At 50.7% G+C, this 18,803-nt stretch overlaps 2 protein-coding genes and 1 long non-coding RNA gene across 3 annotated transcripts in view; 1 reads left to right on the top strand and 2 right to left on the bottom strand.

The window, feature by feature from the left end:
- Positions 1 to 18,803, top strand: part of LOC102936186 (butyrophilin-like protein 2) — a 1,677,894-nt gene that overhangs the window by 441,416 nt on the left and 1,217,675 nt on the right.
- The window catches only part of LOC114020220 (butyrophilin subfamily 1 member A1), a 1,361,724-nt gene that overhangs the window by 349,491 nt on the left and 993,430 nt on the right, over positions 1 to 18,803 (bottom strand).
- Positions 17,407 to 18,803, bottom strand: part of LOC122462894 — a 43,042-nt gene continuing 41,645 nt past the window's right edge. Inside the window, exon 2 of the long non-coding RNA XR_006285776.1 lies at positions 17,407 to 17,837. This is a non-coding gene — a long non-coding RNA (uncharacterized LOC122462894). The remainder of the gene's footprint in view (positions 17,838 to 18,803) is intronic.

Genomic DNA, 18,803 nt, shown 5'->3' with positions numbered 1-18,803 from the left:
TGGACATGGGTGGGAAGCAAGGAACGGGAAACACCAGGAAGGGGAGGGAGCAAGGACTTAGAGAAGAAATAAGAGGGAGGGAAAGGGGCAGGGAGAGTGATAGGAAGGGAGAGGAGAAAAGAAGAAGGGAGAGGGGAAAGACTCCCCACAGCTTGTGCCTCCCATCCACCTTCTTCCCACGGCCATCAGGGGTGTTACTGAAGACAGCTTGTAGCTGAGTGTAATGATTTTAATACACTGTAATTCATGATGACGTAATGATGTCGTTCATTACTATTTTAATAATGATGACATTGTTAGGATACCAATGATGGACACACATTCAAAAACTAGAATATGAAGGAAGTGTGTGTATAAATATGCTGAAAATTGTCAGTTTTGCGGGGAGGCTGAGCCAAACACACACACTTCTCACGCTTAAGGCAGGAGAGGGCAGAAAGGCGTGAGCAGTGTGCAGGAGTCACTCGGGGAAGGGGACCTAGGGGGAGGGGGCAGAGTGGGGGCAGGAAGAGGTGGAGTGGGGCAAAGTGGGGGCTTGGCCTTGGGGAAGGGAGTGGAGCCGGGATGCAGCACGCATCGGCACAACCAAAAGCCAGCACCTATGGTGTGTGGGGTAGTATCGGTGGTGGCGAAGGCAGCCGGGTGGGCATGTGGAATCCCTGGCCATGCCGGAAAAGCGCCCCCAGCAGTGCAGCCGGCATCTCGCTGGGCACCAGCCAGCAAATATGCAGCACCACCCAAATGTCCAGCGGACGGAGTGTCACGGAGTGTGGGGGAGTCCAGGCCCTGCACCCCTCTTCCTGGGATTCACTGAGACTCTCAGCCAGCCAGTAAAACAGAAGGTTTATTAGACAACAGGAACACAGTCTAAAACAGAGCTTGTGGTTACAACCAGGACCCCTCAGTCAAGTCCTTCTGGGGGAGCAGGGAGCTTAGACCCCAGCCCTGGGGTTCCCTGTGTTCCTTCACCCAGCACCAAACTGAAACTAAAACCCCCGCAGCAGGCTCCCTTCTGCTGCAGCCTCTGTCCACATTCCTGGGCAGAGGTGTTACCTCCCCCTCCCCCTCCTGGCTCAGGTTACAGACTCTCAGGTATCCCATCCCCAGGGCACATTCCCAGGTCAACACTCCCCTCTCCGTGCTGCATCACATCATCACACGGAGTCCACGTGGGCGCAGCTTGTGCATGCGGGTACCAGCGGGGGCCCATTGACTGTTCTGCCCTGGGGCCCGGAATTGCTGTTGGTGGGCCTGGGGGGACTGCGCTCATGTCCTGTTTGGGGCCCACAGCCCAGCTCCATGTGCGTTCCCATAGCTTGTCCTCTCTGTCCATTTCCCTGTCTGCTCACTGTGCTGTTTTAGATAAATGATGGCACTCATTTAGGGGGCTTCCCTTGGGTAACTGATAGAGATTTATGGTGTGAATTCGCACTGGCACAGTACTTTAAAAATCTTAAGCAGGCCACCCCCCCCCATTATGAGATTTAATAATAATAAATAGTAAATATTAGTATTATTTTATTTGCCTTTTGGTGTCTCAGAGGTTTATACTGCACTGGGGTGAAATTTTTAAGTGTTTCTCTGCAACAAAGAAAGCTAGATACTTCCTTTGTTTAGAAAACAAAAGCCGAGAGTCTCACCTCCTCACATGCTTCCAGGACCTGGGGCTTCATCAGACACATCAAATATTGCAAGACTCCTGATAAAATCATGAAAGTTGGCGATGCTGCAGCCCCTTTCCACTGAGCCAAAGCAGCATTAGTGTAAATGAGAATTGGATCTTGAAAACACTGATTCCAGCTTAACCAAGCTTTTAGCCTCTGAGTTTATTATCACAAGGCTTGGAAGGATGAGCTTTTATTCATAAATGTTGGCAAACCTTGCTTTTGCTGTCTACACACAGACCAATGAAAAAATATTTCAATTGATAATAAATGATAATTACAGATATGCAAAGTAAGAACAAGGCTGCTTGAGAACTTATTCGAGTTTGATTGAAGGCGAGTGACTCTGCAAAGATGCGACCGTCTGTGTTTTCATGGTTATAAAGCTTCAACTTTTTGAATCTCGGTGTCTACGGGCATTAGATCACTGTGCTCTGACTCGCTATTGACGTATCCCCCCATCATTTCCCACAACCGTGAAAACTGAAATGGAGAACAATTGGAAAGAAATGCTAAAACCGAAATTTTTGTGCAATTGTCAAAATTTAACTCAATAAATAAGGAAAAAAATGCTTAAAACTAGCTGTAATACTATCCATTAATATTCTATACATATATCTCAGAGATTTCTGCTAAGCCTGACTATCCCTCCTTAGACACAGACTCTGGTCCTTCAAGGGCATCGCCCTCGGGGGACGCCCACCCGCCACAGGGCCCGAGGGGCCCATGTCACAGCGACGCCTGCAGGCTGGAATGTTCCCCGTGGGCTCCTCCCCGCCCAGCAGCAGCCGAGTCAGCGCCAGGAAGGGAAACACCCGGTTCCTGCTGCAGGAGCTGCCCAGGCAGAGCCCGGCCGGCCTCGCTCAGCTTCTCTCCTGCAGCTCATGTGGCCTGTTCTGTCCTGGGAGGAGCCTGGCGCGTGACCTGGCGTGGGCCCCTGGGGGTGGGGCTTCTGCCTTGTTTGGTGGGTTGGGTTTTAATTTCCCTCCCGAGAGCGCGATTGGCTCCCGGTTCCCCAATCGGCTTTAAAAAAAGCTGTAAAGGCTCCTTACTGCGCCTGCCGGATGTTTGGTTTCGGTTTCGGGATCCCCCGGGTGCTGCTGATCCCGCTTCTCCTGCAGCGCTGCGTGGCTGCGGGCGCCGGGCTCGGGTGCAGGGGCCTTCACTTGTTCGTATGGGGGGGGGGGGGGGGGCTATTGGCTGCCTCAATCCTGTACTCCCCACCCCCACGTGGCTGCGCCTGGCTCACTGCAGGGGGGTTGTTGGTTGGGGGGGGGGAAATAGCAGTAGCTGCAGTGGGGCAGTATCGATTTACCTGCCTTTGCCCTGCTCCCCTGGCAGTTGCAGTGCACCTGGGGGGGACACACAGGCTTTGTGGGGGCGGGGGGATACACAGGCTTTGTGGCGGGGGGGGGCAGGCGGAGGCTGCAGCAGGGTTCTGGGGAGTTGGAGGGATTGGCCCAGCTGGGCTGGGGACAGGGGGGTGGCCCCACTGGGCTGGTGAGGGGAGTGGCACCCAATGTCCTCTGCTAATTGTTGGTCAGTGTTAGGGCGTCTGAGGTGCCCCAGCTGGGGGTGGGGTCTAGTGGGGGTCTGCTCCAGTTGTGAAATGGCTCTCTGTGTGCTAGGTCAGTTCAGAGTGGGGATGCTTTATAAATATGGAAGCAGGAAATCTGTCCCCATAGAGAATATCCTGCCCCTAGGAGGAGAGTTTGGGGTTTACTGGGATGTGTCACTCCCCAGCCTGCGCAGCTCCTGGCCACAGGTATCTGGTTAAAGCCATCAGCTGCTCCATCCTGCCCACAGAGAACGGTGGAAGATGTGGAACAGGAGACAACCTCTCCCCTGCCCAGGAAGAACCATTAATAGAAACCTTCCCACCCCAAGGCAAAGGAAGGAGGAGGTGGCAGCCTTGGAGGTAGAGCCTCTCCCTAAATACAGAAACAGGGAGAAGCATCCAGGAAAGAGCCCCCCTCAGCCCAAGGCAAAGGGATGTGACAGCCCTGAGGGGGAGATCTCTCCATTCATATCTCTGAATTTAATATTTCAGACATGTAGAAATATTCACCAGAACCCACATGGTCAGAGTTAAGGGTGTTTGGATGCTGGACCATGAGAAGGTTTCTGTTTACTGGTGTGTGTGTGTGTGTGTGTGTGTGTGTATCCCAGACCTGGTTAGGTGCCAGTGGACTGTTGTAAGGGGAATGCAAGCATCTGAGCCCTAGGATCTGCAGAGAAGTCAAGCCTCTGGGACCGGAACAGAGCCCATCCACTGCCCCAATCTTGGGGTCCCTGGGCACATTCTTTAGGGACTCTACCCCTATCTCAGCTGTGAAACCCACTGCCTAATCCCCTGGTGTAGAGCTGACCCTCCAGACTCTCCCAGAACTCCACGCCAAGGGGAGAGCATGCTGGTTTCAGCTGAACTCTCTCTGGAGGCACACAGTAGTTGTGAAGCATTTCACACACACAGACAGACTCTTTGCACAATCTAACACACTATTGCTCTTTCACTTCACCAGATAAAGCCCAAGAGAGTTCAGATCACATAGCACAAAATGACCAACCTAACTGCAGTGTCCCTCACTAGCTCATCCTTCCCTTAGGAGTCCTGGGGGCCATCTGGGACCAGGAAAGCAGGCAGGGCCCCCGGCCTCATGAGGCTGCTGCATGCTGGAGGACTTTGCTCTCTCCTTCTTATTTGGAGACAAAGAGTGAGATCCATGAAGGGACTCAGGTACTACAATGCTGAATGTCACTGCGTCTAAACTAGCTGCCTAGAAAATCACTGGAATGACACTGTGAGCCAGAAAGCCTGAGTTATGGGGCGATGTAAGTGTCTTAGAATAGGTTACACAAAAGCCAGCATACTAGGCAGGGAGCTGCCTAAGGTAGCCAGTTGGAGATGCTGAGCAGAGGGGAATTGCATGGGGAATCTAGGCCCCTCACTCAGCTTTGTGGATTGCAGGGCTGATCCTGTGACTCTCTGGAGCCCGCTGTCTCTTGATAAATTTTGTTTGTGAGGTAAATTCCCCAAAATACAGAAAATTCAGAAGTCATTTTTCTCTTCTAAGCCCTGGTCTACACTAGGACTTTAGGTCGAATTTAGCAGCGTTAAATCGATGTAAACCTGCACTCCTCCACACGATGAAGCCCTTTTTTTCGACTTAAAGGGCTCTTAAAATCAATTTCCTTACTCCACCCCTGACAAGTGGATTAGCGCTTAAATCGGCCTTGCCGGGTCGAATTTGGGGTACTGTAGACACAATTAGACGGTATTGGCCTCCGTGAGTTATCCCAGAGTGCTCCATTGTGACCGCTCTGGACAGCACTCTCAACTCAGATGCACTGGCCAGGTAGACAGGAAAAGGCCCGCGAACTTTTGAATCTCATTTCCAGTTTGGCCAGCGTGGCAAGCTGCAGGTGACCATGCAGAGCTCATCAGCAGAGGTGACCATGATGGAGTCCCGGAATCGCAAAAGAGTTCCAGCATGGATTGAATGGGAGGTACGGGAGCTGATCGCTGTATGGGGAGAGGAATCCGTGCTATCAGAACTCGGTTCCAGTTTTTGAAATGCCAAAACCTTTGTCAAAATCTCCCAGGGCATGAAGGACAGAGGCCATAACAGGGACCCGAAGCAGTGCCGCGTGAAACTGAAGGAGCTGAGGTAAGCCTACCAGAAAACCAGAGAGGCGAACGGCCGCTCCGGGTCAGAGTCCAAAACATGCCGCTTCTATGATGAGCCGCGTGCCATTTTAGGGGGTTCAGCCACCACTACCCCAGCCGTGTTGTTTGACTCCTTCAATGGAGATGGAGGCAACACAGAAGCAGGTTTTGGGGATGAAGAAGATGATGATGATGAGGTTGTAGATAGCTCACAGCAAGCAAGCGGAGAAACTGGTTTTCCCGACAGCCAGGAACTGTTTCTCACCCTGGACCTTGAGCCAGTACCCCCTGAACCCACCCAAGGCTGCCTCCTGGACCCGGCAGGTGGAGAAGGGACCTCCGGCGAGTGTACCTTTTAAAATACTATACATGGTTTAAAAGCAAGCACGTGTAATGATTAATTTGCCCTGGCATTCGCGGCTCTCCTGGATGTACTCCCAAAGCCTTTGCAAAAGGTTTCTGGGGAGGGCAGCCTTATTCCATCCACCATGGTAGGACACTTTACCACTCCAGGCCAGTAGCACGTACTCGGGAATCATTGTAGAACAAAGCATTGCAGTGTATCTTTGCTGGCGTTCAAGCAACATCCGTTCTTTATCTCTCTGTGTTATCCTCAGGAGAGTGATATCATTTATGGTCACCTGGGTGAAATAGGGTGCTTTTCTTCAGGGGTCACTCAGAGGTGCCCGTTCCTGCTGGGCTGTTTGCCTGTGGCTGAACAGAAATGTTCCCCGTTGTTAGCCATGGGGAGGGGGAGGGTGGAGGGTTAGCCACGCGGTGGGGGGAGGCAAAATGAGACCTTGTAACGAAATCACATGTGCTATGTATGTAATGTTAACAGCAAGGTTTACCCTGAAAGAGTGTAGCCACTGTTTTATAAAATGTGTCTTTTTAAATACTGCTGTCCCTTTTTTTTTCTCCACCAGATGCATGTGTTTCAATGATCACAGGATCGTCTCCTTCCCAGAGGCTAGTGAAGATTAGAAAGAAAAAAAAAAACGCACTCGTGATGAAATGTTCTCTGAGCTCATGCTGTCCGCCCACACTGACAGAGCACAGACGAATGCGTGGAGGCAAATAATGTCAAAGTGCAGGAAAGCACAAAATGACTGGGAGGAGACGTGGCGGGCTGAAGAGAGTAAGTGGTGGGCTGAAGAGAGAGCTGAAGCTGAAAGGTGGTGGCAGCGTGATGAGAGGAGGCAGGATTCAATGCTGAGGCTGCTGGAGTATCAAAGTAATATGCTCCAGTGTATGGTTGAGCTGCAGCAAAGGCAGGTGGAGCACAGACGGCCACTACAGCCCCTGTGTAACCAACCGCCCTCCTCCCCAAGTTCCATAGCCTCCTCACCCAGACGCCCAAGAACGCGGTGTGATAAATGAATAAAGAATGCATGAATGTGAAGCAACAATGACTTTATTGCCTCTGCAAGTGGTGATCGAAGGGAAGAGGGGAGGGTGGTTAGCTTACAGGGAAGTAGAGTGAACCAAGGGGCGGGTGGGTTTCATCAAGGAGAAACAAACAGAACTTTCACACCGTAGCCTGTCCCGTCATGAAACTGGTTTTCAAAGCTTCTCTGATGCGCACAGCGCCCTCCTGTGCTCTTCTAACTGCCCTGGTGTCTGGCTGCGCATAGCCAGCAGCCAGGTGATTTGCCTCAACCTCCCACCCCGCCATAAATGTCTCCCCCTTACTCTCACAGAGATTGTGGAACACACAGCAAGCAGTAATAACAGTGGGAATATTGATTTCGCTGAGGTCTAAGCGAGTCAGTAAACTGCGCCAGAGCGCCTTTAAACGTCCAAATGCACATTCTACCACCATTCTGCACTTGCTCAGCCTGTAGTTGAACAGCTCCTGACTACTGTCCAGACTGCCTGTGTAGGAGGGAGGAGAAAATGAATACAAAACAAATCTGGTCTACTTCTTGTTTTGAGCCACTTCATCTATCTTTATACATCTAGCTGGCAGCAGACTGTGCAGTACGACCGCTAGCCATCGTCATCTCCTGGATGCTCGGCAGAAGATGGTGCAGTATGACTACTGGCCATCATCTTCTGCTAGCTGCAGGTTAAAAGACAGTGCACTGCCGGTAGGACTGAATCACCATGAGATGAAACTTAAAAGGGAAATGACCTGGCTGAGTCACTCCCACGTTTGCCCAGGCGCCCGGTTAAAAGAGCACCCAGGACTACGTTGATGACGGCTACCAGTCATACTGCACTGTCTGCTGCCAAAAGGCAATAAACTTCTGCTGTGTAGCAATGCCGTACCGCGTCTGCCAGCACCCAGGAGACATACGGTGACGGTTTGCTGAGCGGGCTCCATGCTTGCCGTGGTGTGGCGTCTGCACAGGTAACTCAAGAAAAAAGGCGTGAAACGATTGTCTGCTGTTGCTTTCACGGAGGGAGGGAGGGAATGGGGGCCTGACAATATGTACCCAGAACCACCGGCGACAATGTTTTAGCCCCATCAGGCATTGGGATCTCAAACCAGAATTCCAATGGGCAGCGGAGACTGCGGGAACTGTGGGATAGCTACCCACAGTGCAACGCTCCGGAAGTCGACGCTTGCCTCGGTACTGTGGAAGCACTCCGCTGAGTTAATGCACTTAGAGCATTTTCTGTGGGGATACTCACACTCGAATATATAAAACCGATTTCTAAAAAACCGACTTCTATAAATTCGACCTAATTTCGTAGTGTAGACATACCCTATGAGTCATTTCTTACTTTCTAACTGTAATTGAAAAGCGTGTTTCTGGTGCAAACAAAGGTTTGAATTAATCAACCTGAGTGTCTTGGACCCAAATGTCTGGCCTTCTCACCCAAAAATTAAATAGAAGCATCATCTAAGTGTGAACCAATTGACCAGCACCATTCTCTTCCCACAGTCTTAGAGGCTCTTCCCAATTTCCATTCCTAGATCCCTTCTAGGTACCTTTGAACTTCCTCAGAGTCTCCATTAGCACAATAGTTTTCTGGGAGAAATCGCTGACTTGCTCTTCCAGTTCAGTAGGAATCTCCTCTGGCTGCTGGAACTTCCCCTTCTCACACCTAGAGAGAAACAATTTCACGTGATTATATTTCATTGTGTGACTCATGATAAGTTCTGGCTAGTGAGTCGCTGCTCTAATATGCCTGGAGTTCAAATTCCTCGACTCCTCCCAGCCTCAGAACAGGTGCAACACAGCCCATGGCCGTACAACCTTCCCTTCTAAGGACTCATTAATATTCTTCAACTCTGGTCTGGTGAGCTCAGCTCTGGGGACAAAAGGGGAATTGAATCTCCCTGGCCAATTCACTCCTTGGCCTCCATGCTCTGAGGGACAGGAGGTTCCTATGTAAAGTGCTGTAGAAATCTGTCCACTAGGAACTAAACTGAGACACCAACTCCCCCCTCCACAGCTCATTCCACACAGGTCTCCAAACAGTGCTCAGGCCGGAAAAGACTCAGGTGGGAAAGACTCTTGACCACTCCTGCCTTGGGCTGAATGGTAACCAGGGCCCCAGTAGTGACAGGCCCATATTCCATCCCCACAATCCTGAGGCAGCCAGTCCCTCAGGGTTGTGACATCTCGAGGAAACACTTGAGGTCAGTCTTTCCCACTGAATGGAGAATTCCAGAGTCTTCAGTACCAGGGTGAGAACCTCAGGATTGAGTTTATCTGAGAGATTTGTATCCAAAATCCCCACACATGTTGCTGTGGATATGCGGTGCAAACATCATCTCCATGCTCTTCCCCAGCATTGCCAAGTATGTGTGGGAGTGAGAGAGAGCCACGTACCTACTCAAGGTGCTTCTGACATCCTAAAGGGGAGAGAGAGGAAAGAAAGATTAAAAAAAGTCTCAGTACCACCTGATACACACTTGGGATTCCAGGAAAGGGATTTTGCAAATACAGGGAAAATCAGCCCTGCCCTGGCCCTGGGGCCATGGTTTCACTGAGCTAATGGGGCTTTTCCTTCTCTAATATCAATGTGTCTGTGAGTCTGCAAAGAACAATAGTCATTCACATTTCAGCAATGCACACATTGAGTTACACTGAGATCTCTGACTGCTGGACCCCGGTGCCCGTACTTCAGGAGCTGTCCTGTCCCTGTGTTGGGATTTGGGATGTTTCTAGCTCAGTCTCACCTGCAGGAATTCACTTGCTGGCTTCTGACACTTCCCCTCCATCTCACTGATCAGCTCACTGAGATGGGAAATCCCCTCTGAGAGTTTGGTGATATTTTCATTCTGTATCTTCACAATCTCCTTGTCCAGCTTTTCCAGCTGGGCCAGCAGGAGTTGCTCTTGTTCCTCCAGGAGCTGCCACAGTTGCTGAAATTCAGACACAATCTTCTGCCTCTCGGTTTCTGTCTGTTTCTAGAAGAAATAAGGAAAGGGCTGGTCAGAAACATGGATGGAGCCTGATGACCTTTCATACAGTCTTACAAGAGAGAGTTTCTTTACAATCTCTAACACATCTGTGCAGAGACCAGGCCATGAGCCGTCAGGCCTAGTGCTCAGAGCTGCAGTCAGAAGTCAGGAACTACAGCCGAAGTCAGAGCTGGAGTCAAAGTCAGGATCTCACCAAGGGTTGGGGCTACAGTCGAGCTCAGAAGTCACGCCAAAGGCTGAGCCAGAATCAGTGTCTGGAGTCACACGGGGGATCAGGACTGGAGTCGGAGTCAGGCAGCCACGCGAAGGGTCAAGCCAAAGTCAGACAGCAGTACTGCAGGTCAAACCTGAGTCAGGAACAACGCCAGGGCCAAGCCAGAGTCAGGGTCCAGTCCAGCAGCAGATCGGGAGTTCACTCAGTTGTTGGGACAACTTCCCGTGACTCCTGCTGGCGTAATTCATGCATCCGAACGTCTGCTCCAATCAGGAGCTTCGTAGGCAGATCCTCTGGTGGGCCAGAGTTCCACTAGCCCCTCCCCTGCTGGCTCTGGAGAGCGGTCGGGTTGTAATGAGAGTCTCTGTGGACTGAGGTTCAAAACCCACCATTCTTCCCATCCTGACACTTGACTCTACACTGTGATCACAAAGGAGAGGATTTTCTTACAGCTTCCCATTTGGGCCCAATCTCTCTGCAAGGGCTGTCTCCCTGTCTACTGGGATATAGTCAGTGCGGTTTGGGAGAAATTTTGTGAAAGACACAAGGGGTAGTAATTAACTCATTAACTAAAATGCATCTTAGATCCTGCAGAAGACGCTGTTGTCCTTCTCCAGGGAGAGAACATTTGTGATATGCACATCTGCAGACACATACATACACACACAGTACCCCATGATCATGGAGAAACACACACAAGGCCACAGAGAAATCTACCAATAAACATCCCTCCCAGCTCCGTGTCCCAGCAGGCGAAGAACAGGCACCGACCAGATACTCCCGGCTTCTCTCCTCTCCAGTCACTTTCAATCCCAGCATCTTTTCTCTCTCTTCCCTCAGAGTCTTCAAATGGGCTTGTATTTTTTCCTGACAAACAGAAATGATTTGGTGGGTTTATTCTGAGGGTTGTAGGGGGTGGATGAGGTGTTTTCCCACCCAAAATTCAAGATAACAGTCAGTCTTCCTAGATAGACCAGGTGGGTAAGGCAATATCTTCTGCTGGCCCAGCTCCTGTTGGTAAGAGAGCCAAGCTTTTGAGCTTACACACAACTCAGCTCTGGGGAACATACTCTTTCCTAGGCCTGAAAAATAGCTCTGTGTAAGCTTGAAAGCTTGTTGTTCACCCACAGAAACTGGCCATGAGCAGATATTACTTCACCTACCTTGTCTCTCTAATATCCCAGGACCAACAACAATACTGTGTACAACAGGTGGTCTTTCTAGAGGTAGGACATCCGAGACACCAAGGAAATGAAAGCTTATTTATGGAAATTGGCCGTGTTTTGTATTCAGGTTGTTTGAAGTTTTTACATCCACTTTCTCCACTGAGTGGAACCAGTGGAAAACTGGTGTCCCATGGCGGTGAATCTATAAAGCTGTTTTTGAGAAGATTTAACAAACAGTGATACCAATCCCAGAAGCCACCGGGGGCAGCCATGTAGGCGGGGATGCTCAAAGGAGTCAAACTCCATTGACTTTCAGCCCTGCACCCCTGGGGAATGGACGGGTTGGACAGCACTGATCTAAGGACTAGGGCAAACCCCATTAGATGTGTTGATTTGTGTTAGGAACAGCTGGGGTTTGCCCTAGTGCTGTCCTAGCCCCTTTCCCTGGCAATGGCCTCTGGGTAGCGACCCCAAAGTCCCGAGCAAAGACCCCAGAAGCGGTGGATTCTGGCAGATTTCAAAGGGCTGCCTGGTGGGACTAACGGACCCACGTTGGCTGGTCCTTGCCCATGAACACACGAGAACAGGTCAGAGTGGCACTGGTCCGCACGGCCCAGGGGTTAGTTTTGCTGAAGATAAGTCTGATCCCAGTGGCATGTGGCATGGACCTGCGCTGACTGGAGCCCTTGTGGGTGTGGACTGAAGGTGCTTGGGGTCCCACACCATGTTCAGCCCAGTGATCTCCTCTAGTGCAGGCCGGCAGCATCTGAGTTTAACCCTCATGGAGCAGCACAGGAGTTCAGAATCCCAGTGGGAAACCTCCTCTCCCTGCCGGGCCTAGGAACTGTATCAAGGAGTCTTTTCCTCCTACTGTCTGCACATCATCAATGCTCAGTGCTGCTGAAAGGGGCAGAGTAGCTAGCGGTTAGGGCACTGAAGTGGGCCTTGGAAAACCAGGTTTTTATATCCAGCTCTGCCACTGATCTACGGAGTCACCTTGGACAAGTTACTTCTCTTCACTGTGCCTCAGTTTCCCCTCCCACCCTTTATCTGTCTTGTCCAGTTAGACTGTAAATGGCTCCTGGCAGGGATTGTCCCTCACTGGGTTTTGTGCAAGGCCCCCACAATTGAAGTCAGATCTCATCTGGGGTCTCTAGGGGATGCAAATAACAATAAACACTGTGATACAACCAGTAATACCAGCCACAGCTTGTAACTCCCCCAATCAGCTTTCATGCAGTGAAGGCTACACACAGCTGAATGACAGGGTCACACCATTAACCTGTAATTGACATCCCAAGTTATTACCCATTAGACAGGACAGCAACTCCCTATCTTGCACTCCTGGGCAGCTTCCTGTATGGGAACCACCGCGTCAGCGCGGTGAGCCCGGGATCTGTCGCACACCACACAGATGGGGGTTTGATCCTCTTCACAGAACAGTTTCAGAGCCTCCTGGTGTTCCCCACACACCTCGCCCCCTCCTGCTCCCTTCGCTGCCTGGAAACTCAGCCGCTTGGCGATTTCTAGGATATTTGCCAGCTGCCTGTTGGGCCTGAGGTTTCTCTGTTGCACAGTTTCTCTGCACTGAGGGCAGGAGGCGGCTGTGTCGGGTCCCTCCCAGCACTGGGCGATGCAGGCTGGGCAGAAATTGTGCCCACACTCCAGAGTGACAGGGTCTGTGAAATACTCCAGACAGACGGGACATGTCGCTTCCTCCTGGAGACTTTCCACGGGGCTCGCTGCAGCCATGGCTCCCTCCGGGCAGTGGGACAGGCTTTGTTTCCATTTCCTGAGTTCACACTGTGCCCCGCCTGCAGCAGCAAGCGGGGGGGGGGGGGTTTCCTTGCCTGAAAGTGACTCGTGCTGTTTGCTGAGCAGGAAGGACCCAACCAATTTCACCCCGGGAGGCTTTAGTGAAAAAATGAACAGTCACACCCCTGACAGGTAACTTTCAGTGAAATTATCCTGTAATTAAAACCCCAAAGGGCTCCCGGCCTGCAATCAGCCCCTGTGCTGGTGGGGAGGGTCACTGAGGCATCCCCCTGTGAGGATGAACCTGGAGGAGCAGCAGCTGTGTGTCTAAGGCGTGATAGTCAGGCTTGGCAGAAATTTTTTATAATATAGAATTTTGACACATAATATTTATTTTAAGCAATTTTTATATTTATTGATTTAAACTTTCACCGTTGCACAACAATCTGGGTTTTAAGCCTTTCATTCCAATTTAAATTTTCACAGTTGTGGGAAATTATGGGGCGGATCAGACAATATTTTGGTCAGGCCAGAACTAATTAATGACACTTGACACTGAGATTCAAAAAGTTGAAGCTTTAGAACTGTTAAAATTGTCTGTGAGCAGGTAAGTCTCCCCCCTCCCCCAGCAGCTCCCCCAGGGCAATGACCCAGTGCCTCCCCCACCACCACACGGACCGAGGCTGAGAGTCCATCTGAGGGCGGCTCAGGGGCCTGTGGAATGTGCTGGGATCTCAGCCTGGGCCCTAGGGGGGCAGGTGACCCTGTAACACAACCAGACCCAGCAAGGCCTGCTCCCATTTTCTCCCTGTTTGTCAGTCCCAGCAGAGAGACCAGGGACTGCAGGGAGACCAAGCTCCTGTCCCCCAGGTGAGGGCTGGGGCCCAATGGCCGAGGGCAGCCGGTGTGAGGGGAGCTCGCACTAGGGGCCTGCAGGGTACGTGGTGTGGGATAAACAGAGACCTCTCAGGCCACTTGCCCATTGCGGCTGCAGGAGGGGATGTGGGGACAGACGGAGGAGGCCTGGGGCAGCCTGGGAAGCCGCCATTGGGGACATGGAGAGGGAATTCAGCTGTGGCGGGGAAGCCGTGCTGCGCAGAGATGCTGCTGCGGATGCAGCTGGTTACCCGGGTCCAGCGCTGCAGCAGGTTAACAACGTGGTTACTAGACGTTGCAGCTCAGCGGAGTGAAGTGCTGCCCTTTTGCTGTCTCTGCGCGGCTTGAGATCTGCAGGCATCCCTCAAACACCTTTCCCCTGCTGCTGTCTCAGGTACCTGGGTCTTCACTCAGCGTTGCAGAGCAGAGCAGATTCAGTGCTTTGGTACAGGGTTACGGAAAGGAAAGAGACTGGAATGGTACATATAGTACCTGTAATTTCTCTCCCCTGGCTGTCAGATGCACCGTGTGCAGCTGGTTACTTAGAGACATTCAGTCAGACAGCTGGGGTGGCCTTTTTCTGCTCTGCCCCTTTCGTGGTAAATGGTGGCTGTAACTTTCCCCACTCCAGTCCCTTTGGCATCACTGGGACGCTGAGACCTTTCAGGATCAGGACACTGAATCGTAAGCTTTCCGGGTCTATTTGCTCAGCATCTGCTCAGAGCTCAGCACCATGGGGCCCTCGTCCTCCGCAGACTGTAATGCGAAGAGACACACAGGCATTGTATAGATGGGGAAACTGAGGCAGGGAGAGGGCTGGTTCAATGGGCCCCCTATTCAGTGGCTACAAGGGCCAATGCAGACCTTAGCCAATGAGAAACAATTTCCTGCCTCTAAGCTTCTGTCTTTCCCTGTGGTGGCAGGTCATGGACATGTGGAGACTCATGGGCCATTTCATCACCCTCGTGCTCCCCTAGCGCGTACATAGCACTTCTCATCTGTAGAGCTCAAGCACTTTACAGTGAAGGTCAGTGACGTTCTCCCCATTACGGATGGGAAACTGAGGCACAGCACGGTGAAGACCCAGATCCCCAGTGGAACTTAGGTGGCTAAAGCCCAGGTTTCAACCCCTGACTCCCAGAATTAGGTGCCACTGAAATCCAGAAAACCTCTGCCTGGCTGCCCCTAACTCTGCAGGGGCCTCAACTCACTCAGCACCAACATTTCGATGGGAAAATTTCCCACGGTTCCTAAATTTCTGCTTCTGGGCCTGGGCCCTGCTGCCTCCTTCTCAGCGTCCAGACACCTGCCTCACATCCAAACCCCAGAAGGATCCTCCAAGCAGAAGGCCGACAGTGGAAAGCCTCTCTTGCCTATGGGGCCCAATCCTGTAGCAGTGTGCTGAGCACCCCTTTTTGGATCAGGGCTCAGACAAAACCCAGAGGAGGTGCTGGTAGAGGCTCCTTTATAACATAGAGCCCAGTGGTTAGGACACTCGCCTGGCGTCTGGGAGATACAGGTTCTACTCTCCACTCTGCCTGATGGGGAGGAAGGGTTTGAACACAGGTTTCCCACTGCTCAGGTGACTGCCCTAACCACAGGGGTCTGGGATATTCTGATGTGAGGATCCCCCTCAATCTTTTCTGATCAAGCTGCTCCACACTGGCTAAATAATTAAATAGCCCCTGGGTCAGAGCGAGGGGGTGACAATGAGTCTATAGCAGGGGTGGGCAAACTTTTTGGCCTGAGGGCCACATCAGGTACCAAAATTGTATTGAGGGACAGGTAGGGAAGGCTGGGAGAGGCTGTGCTTCCCCAGCCAGGCGTGACCCGGCCCCTGCCCCCTATCCAACCCTCCCCTCTCCCTGCCCCTTGATTGACCTCCGGATCTCCCACCTCCTGTCCACTCCCCTTGCCCCCTGACTGCCCCCTGGGACCGCCACCCCCATCCAACCCCCCCTGCTCCCTGACTGCCCCCCCGGGACCCCCAACCCCATCTAACCCCCCCCCTGCTCCCTGACCATGCCCTGGGACCCCCGCCCCCATCCAACTATCCAAATTTTGTTTCTGGTGTTCATGTTGCAATTTTAGTTTTTCCAATTCCTGTTCCAAATTTTCCTTTTCCTTTTCATATTCATATGCCTGAGCCTGAGACATAGCACAGGTGACTCGTGCTGCTGTTTGGACTTTCTTGGGGGAATAGCCCTCTTGATTCCCCAGCAACAAGTTGTCCAGAACTTTCTTGTGCAGTGTAGAGACTGCAGCAGTCACGCATGGATCAGACCCCAAGCTTTTAAACACCTGTCTTAACAAGCACTCATCAACCATAGCTGGAGGCCTCAGGGTGTCCCCCTTCTTCTCCGGAGTAAACCCGCCTTGCTCGCACTTGCAGAACATCATAAATTTGAAGATAGCACTAATTCAACTCCACGTGCCTATGTATTTCCCTCTCTCCCAATAATCTGTAACCAATCTGATCCCAATCTGATCCAATCCTCAGTTCCCCGGCCACTGAGTCTAATATCTTAAGACAAAATTTTAGCTTATCCAACCAGTTCAGAAACAGTTGACTTCGTCACTGGCACGGTCACCATCCTCGGCTACGAAATGTTGAAATGGATCTTTAACAGCTCACAGCTGGGCAGAATGTTCCCGGTACCCGTCAACAAGCCAGAATCAGTAGACTCCATGCAAAACAGTTTATTTGAGAAAGAATCACAGACGCAGTATAAGGTTATCTAATGCATGTCTCCCTAGTGAGCCTCAATTCCCCAAGCACAAACCCTCAGTATTTATACTGGCCCCACACAGTATTCTTATTGCCTAGCAAAGCAGGTGTAACTATCAATCTAGATGAGGATTTATCTCTTTCATTGTCTTCTATTCTCAGTCACCTGATCTATCAAGGATTCCCCCGAGGCAGTGGTTTTCAAAGGAGTTACATGCCCTGTGGACATTTTATTACTAATTTTCTCCTAATTAATACTTTGGAAGGGACTGCAGAAGGGGTATCGACCAGACATCACCCTACTGTTACACTCTCATCAATCATTCACTCAAGCTGTCAGTTAAATGCCTTCCAAAGGGGTCATTTTGCCCCGGGTCAGCTCGTGCCAAGCTCACTGATCTTGTGTCTATACGTTTTCTTTACCTAGTGAGCCGGCATATTGACTGATAAAGGTTGGTAACAGAACAGATACGCAGAATAGAGAATTTCCACTTTAACCGTTTGAAACTAAGGAGGCCCTGCTCCCAGAATCCTCTAGCAAATTCAAACATGTCAAGCCGTACCACATTCATGTTCACCACATTCATTAATAAGAAGCACAGTAATTCATAATAATTCAGCATCGTCCCAACACCCTGGACAGTGAATCTCCTTGTTTCCACCCCTGTCTCAGTGCGAGGGAGTCGTGCTTCTGCTTCAATGGGTGTCAGTTCCCTGTCACTCCCAGCCTTTTACCTCCCCACAAAAACTCATCAGGGCTCTGCCAGTCCTAACTTTGCCTTGCAGATTAACACTGGGCTCAACCTTGTCTCCAGCCCCTGTGACGTGTCCTTCTGTAGTGGCCACCCCCTCTCCACTGGACACTCAGACATTCCCAGGTAGGCCATCGGGACGACACCAGCTTCTTTGATTCAACTGAGGGTCAGCGCCAACAGAACATCACAGCACTGAGATGTATTTTTAGTGAAAACAAACAGGAGTTTATTCGTTAAGATTGAAGAGATAGTGAGCGAAGCAATAAGACCAACAGGTTACACACCAATCATCAGGTATAACAGGATTCAGATAGGCCAAGTTTAACTTTAACAGGTAAAATCCATGGCTAAAGCATTCTCCCAGGGCCACCAGCCACCACTGATGAAACCCCCTTTTCATGAATGCAAAGCATGCTCTCCTTTTGGCTTCCTGAAGGACTGCAGGGTGCTGTTCTTGTCCCCCAGTTATAGTCCAGTAAACCGCTGACGTGGTCCCCCCACCATGGTCTGTTCTCCAGTGTGCTCTTTCTCTTGGTCCTATATTCCAGTGGCTCTCAGCCTTTCCCCACCACGGCACCTCTTTCAGGAGTCTGGTCTGTCTTGCCTCCTTGGCTCACTGAAAAATGACGTGCTTCCAAAATCCGACAGAAAAAGACAAAAGTGTCACAGCTACTATTAGTGAAAAATTACTTCCTTTCTCTTTTTATCATATAATTTTAACAAAGAAATCAATTGGAATCAGGGATTTCAAGTGATTAAAAAAATTAATCCTGATTAATCACATGATTATTTCAACTGTTAAACAATAATAGAATACCATTTCTCTAAATATTTTTGGATGTTGTCTCCATTTGCAAATATATTGATTTCAATTACAGCACAGAATACAAAGTCTGCAGTGCTCACTTTATTTTTTATTACAAGTATTTGCCTGTAAACCCCCCCCCCAAAGAAATAGTATTTTTTCAATTCAACCATTACAAGTACTGTAGTGCAATCCCTTTATCATGAAAGTTGAACTTACAAATGTAGAATTATGTAAAAAACACCTGCATTCAAAAAATAAATTAATTAATTAAATAAAACAATGTACAATTTCAGAGCCTGTAAGTCCACTCAGTTCTACTTCTTGTTCAGCCAATCGCTTAGACAAACAAGTTTGTTTCCATTTGCAGGAGGTAATGCTGCAAGTGAGAAGAGGCAATCTGATGACACTGTGCAGCCGGAGTCGCAAGATATTTACGTGCCAGATACGCTAAAGATTCCTCTGTCCCTTCATGCTTCAACCACCATTGCTTAACGTCCCTTCCCCTGGCCTTCCCCTGCTGGGGGAAGACTTGGCCAACCATGTGAAGCGAGCCAAGAGGGTGGGAATGGTCACCCGCAGCCAGGCTAAACAAGCCGTGAGGCCTAGCTCTGTTCCGGAAACTTCTGCCAGGACCCAGTCAGAGGTGATGGACCCGGACCCCAGGCCAATGTCTGCAACAGCAGTGGTGGATGCAGTCCCAGAGACCCAGACAGAGCCAGTCCCAGAACCGGAACCGGCGGAACAACCAGCACCAGACCCATTGCCAGCTCTGAATCCAGTACTTGCAAC

The sequence above is a fragment of the Chelonia mydas genome, chromosome 14, assembly GCF_015237465.2.
Source record: "Chelonia mydas isolate rCheMyd1 chromosome 14, rCheMyd1.pri.v2, whole genome shotgun sequence".
Classification (NCBI taxonomy): Eukaryota; Metazoa; Chordata; order Testudines; family Cheloniidae; genus Chelonia; species Chelonia mydas.
Note: the sequence above shows the minus strand (reverse complement) of the source record. Positions and strands in the feature narration are given on the sequence as shown.